This window comes from Sardina pilchardus, chromosome 24, assembly GCF_963854185.1.
Source record: "Sardina pilchardus chromosome 24, fSarPil1.1, whole genome shotgun sequence".
Lineage (NCBI taxonomy): Eukaryota > Metazoa > Chordata > Actinopteri > Clupeiformes > Clupeidae > Sardina > Sardina pilchardus.
Window position 1 is genome coordinate 11,766,846 of NC_085017.1, and position 4,915 is coordinate 11,771,760.

Here is a 4,915-nt window from a genome sequence, read left to right on the forward strand (position 1 = left end):
TACACTCCGAAGGTAAAAAAAAGATTTCTGTGAATTTTGTGTCTGCTTCTGCTATTTGCAAAAACAAGAAGAAAATGTAAATTATTGGTTATCGTTTTGTGGCTTCTGTTGAAAAACAAATAGCTCACCACAGAAATTGCAAAAGCTTGACAGTTTCTCAGATGTAGCATATTAACATATTACTTTCACTCTCAATGAGCGGATTTACATGCACACTGACAATGATTGAGAAACTGGAATAATATCTTTAAGGTGAAAATAAATGTCTCGAAAAAACCAGAATACTGATAGTTTATTCCATTCAAATTCCAGTTGAATATTGAACATTGCTATCATTACAATGCAAACTCCTTTCAGAACAGGCTGCTCTCCTTTTCAAAGAATGATGATCCAAGGCTCTCTCAGAACTATACTGGATTTTAAACAGTCTCTGGTAGGAAGCTTCTACAGTATACACAAACCTTGTCCGCCAAAGCCAGAAATATCAATACGAGCAAGACAGTTTGTTCCCCACTGCTCCAATAGAGCTCCTAAATATATCTCATTCTGTTTCTTCTCCATTCTGCTGCCTTACATTTTATCATGGCGCTAAAAACACTGTAATTTTGTCGTTTCAGCTATAAGCAAAACCATGTCAAGTCAAATAATAAATATTTTGATTGAAAGAATCTATTGTGGTCAAAACTGTGTAACAAATGATAACTGAAAATATCTATATTTGGAAATTATTGTGATAGGCTACGTAATTGAAATAGTTACTTAAATATTGAAAGATTTGTTTCATTGCTTTATCTATTGTTTGAACTGTGATTTGTTAGGTCCATTTCACCACATACGTATACACCTCTTTTTCTCTATGGTCAAAGAAATTAATCACTTAATGTTGTTGGTTAAATGTTTAAATTACAAATAGTGATCAGTGCTATAATGTCCTAATAAAGTCCATTAAAAGTCTTGGCGAGCACAATTGAGACTGCCTTTTCCGTAAATTAGTTACCAGGTGAATCCTTTGCAACTATTTACTGCCCTGGATTCATTACAACTGGCAATGTAGCACTCTATAGCCTAACAATAAAAATGCAGTGCATTGGACAGGCTTTGTGCTGTAAAGGGTAAATGTTGAGGGGACGGATGCATGTCAAAGAAACGAGGTGATCTAATTTAGCGCCGACGCAAAATGCAGGTGACCACATTGCTCAGTGCTATAAAGCTTCACTCAGCGCTCACATACTACATTCATACTGTATGTACTACATTCACTCTCCCCTCAAGTTGTAAGTCTGATCATTGTGCAATGTCAACATCAGTTACAGTATATACCTTGGTCATCCTTTACCTACCAAGATACCAAGAAATAGAGTGATAAGTGGAGAATAGAGAGAGAGAGAGAGAGAGAGAGATTATGTATGTGTGTGTGTGAATGAGAACAAGAGAGAGGTAGAGAGAGAGACAGAGAGAGAACAATGGGAAAACACATCTTGGGAATAGGAAGTTAGGTGTCTGAGGCAGAAACTTCCTTTCAACAAATGATGTCAATTTCCTCTTCAGAGAGTGAGAGTAACGGGGAGTAAGGTCAAGAGAAAAATGGGAGAAATTAGAGAAAAGGAGACAGGGGGAAAAGTGGGAGTTTGTCTTAAATGTGTGTCTTAAATTACAAAAGAAAATTAGCTTATGTTTTTCAATTAGACCGCTAATCTCACACTTAGGGTCTCACACTTAGCCTACTCACGGTCATAACCAATCAGGGACAGTGGTCTTTGAGGAACAGTGTCATTTCTCAGAACTCTAGAGGCTCCCAGAAGTAGAGGGGCAAAGGCTATCCGGTCAAGTGCAACTTTAATACAGACTAAAGCGCACTTGGTGTAGTGATGTTCATGTTAGTGCATACGCCACGAGCAGAGAAAATGGTGGAAAATGAACTAGACCTGATAGAAATAATAAACTAGGCCCTGCATGTTAATTGTAATAATAAAATTCTGTGTATGTGGTGGACACCCTATACAAAATAATGTTAGAGGAAATCCTGAAAGGCAAGTCAATGGAATTGTAATACGGGGACCGACTGTTTAATTGTTTCAGTAATCCTATCTGAGACAAGTGGGCCTTACTAAGAAGCATTAAGCACCTTAAGCAAATGTCCTTCAGGCAAAAGAACATACTATAAGTTGTACTTGATCTGTTAGTTTTGACTTGATCTGTTAGCTTTTGTCAGCTTTTATTTGCTTTGGTTTGGAGAGAACAATGCCAGCACTGTTCACATCCACCAACAGGCCTATTTTTAAGATATTTATGAAATTCTTAATCCACGGCAATGGCTACAATGTTGTAAACTGCTGCCCAGAACATATTATCATATGACATAAAATATTTGTGTCATTCTTTGTGTCATTCTTTGTGTATTGCGTTATCATGTTAACAACTTGTCGAGGTGGCTTGAGACACAATCGACAATTTTGCAGTGTTAATGCAAACGTGCCCTAATGCGGCCCTGACGAAGAGACTACTAGTGGAAGTGATGTAGGCAGTAATGCAATCAACACATGCAATCAGCAATGTCTCTGCCTGTACACTTCAGACACCGACGTAAAAAATGCTGAGGTGTCTCAGCTGCCCACAATATGATTTCATCATCCAAAACAAGAGGGTCATAAGGGTTCTGATGGAGTCACTGTGACCAAGAAGGACTAGCCTGAGGAAGAGCCGCACCAATGTGACCACAGTCTAGAGTCCTGATTGAACGGCTGATAGTCATTAGCGAGCTGCTGAGTTCTTTCCTGACTTCTCTTAAACGCGGACGTACGAAGATGCGCATTGTTGCACACTGAGCATGCATGACTGAAATTCTCTAGCAGTTAACTGGTGCATTTCTTCTATCCTGCAGAAAGTGTGATGGGCTACAGTGTAAACACATCAAGACAAATTACGCTGCTATGAATTTGTGTTCTCAGTACTGTTCATGAAGCACATCATTTCAGCATACACAGTTGTTGCATTCTTTGAGGAGGCCTTATAACACAGTAAAGGTTCGGCCGACTAGAAAACAATAAAGTTGCCATACAGGACACACCAGCAGTAGCAGTTGTCAAGGCCAGGCACTTGCGGGCCGTGTGCACCTCTCTGTCTAAGTGTTAACAGTACATCCTACCGCTCATCATCTTCTGACATAACCTGTTACAGACGAGCCACCCCACTAGGACTCAATTGGGCACTTGCTCTGTCGCTAGTTTTGAGTTTAACACGGTTTTAAACTGGATTTTGAGTTGGAAGTTGGAGTTTAAAACCGTGTTTAAACTCCAAACTAGCGACAGAGCAATAATGCCCCAATGTGCTTAGGGTATTGCACAACATCAATATAAATATTCATCTATACACCAACTATATATTCAACAATCGATAGCTTAAAAAATGAAAATGAAATGCCAATGCTGTCTCATGTGTACCATAAACACACACACAACCCACACTCACCGCACCCACTTCCTCCTCAATAGGAGGTAAAGCCAGGAAGTGACCTTGTGAAGAAAATGGAAGTGCCCCACACAGACTCTCATTACTCTCTACAGCACACAATCTTTTTTCATTCTCTACTTCGTCTAGTCGGTATAGCTCACAAATGTATATGACAACAAGGAGTACAACCGTATGTACACTCATGCACACAAGCGAGACTATCCGTACGCTCACACACACACTGTAAAATACAATCAAGACCAGCACGCTGTATAACAGTTCACTGCGCGAAGTAAAACCACTGTATCACACACACACACACACACACACACACACACACACACACTCACAGAGAGAGACGGACAGAGAGAGAGAGAGAGAGAGAGAGAGAGAGAGAAGTCCCCCAGACCACATCAAACAGATGTATGGCCTAACATTCTGAGCAAGCTGGGTCTTTCAAAAACACCTGTTTCTGGTGGCAGCATACAAAATGTGACCTTTAAAACCTTGTGTGTTAATTACATCCTAATTCAAGCATGCAAGCGACATTTACTCCAAGAGATGTATTAGCAAGATCAGTAATCCCTGAAAGTATAACAGGGATCTCTAAAACATGAAACACTCTTGCTGTATAGCCTATCTATTGCATATTTCTCCCTCTCTCACTCTCAGACACACACACATACACATACTCATACTCTCTCTCTCTCTCTGTCTCTCTCTCAATCCTTCCCTCGTTCTCTCTCTCTCTCTCACATACACACAAACACAGTAACTCAGTAACTCACCTGTTCACCGTTCCGAGCGACTGGGACCGGCTCCAGTGAAGACCAGCGCTTGACACGGCCGGGGAAAGCGACAGGGTTGCGCTTCTGACGTGTGGGAAGCGACCGTATTTGCTATGCCCGGAAGGGTTGAATTCTGCGCGCAACATCGGCCCTCCCCTCACAACTTCCCCTTGTCAACATTAGCGCTGAAGGGGACAACGGACCACAGCCCATGAATTGAAATTGAATATTCTTAAGTATTACAATATTATCTGATTGTATATCTACTCTTACAATGGTTTTGGTCCAGGATTTAGTTTTTTACACTTAGCCTACACTAAACGAAAATGTGAATCGTCAGAATGTCACATTGCTGACACAAGAGAAATCGATCGCTGACAAGTGGAAGTGATCGGTCAATAAAATGAGTAGGCTTAAGTTAAGTGAATGATCAGCAACAATGGACAGTGCAGTAGCCTACAGTAAGTCCAGGAAGTCTAACCTAAAACTGACTCACATCCATATTAATTGTTGTCACCATGTGTATCTCTCTTCAGTGGCACAATGCCCACTGTCCTTGAGCTGGCACGTGCAAACCTTTCTGTTTTCGATTTTTTATTCTTCCTCTTCTTTTTGACGTTTTTGCTGTTCTTTCAGTGCCCTTTGATGCCCTGTTAAACTTTGCAATGGATCGTTAT

At 40.5% G+C, this 4,915-nt stretch overlaps 1 protein-coding gene across 3 annotated transcripts in view; it reads right to left on the minus strand.

The window, feature by feature from the left end:
* yrk (Yes-related kinase) overlaps window positions 1-4,350 on the minus strand; it is a 19,591-nt gene extending 15,241 nt beyond the window's left edge. The window contains exon 1 of one of the 3 annotated variants that reach the window (XM_062528968.1): window positions 4,239-4,350. The gene's annotated coding sequence lies outside the window, so the exon portion shown is untranslated. The remainder of the gene's footprint in view (window positions 1-4,238) is intronic. The other 2 variants (XM_062528967.1, XM_062528969.1) reach the window with 2 other exon arrangements.
* Window positions 4,351-4,915: the final 565 nt, after the last annotated feature.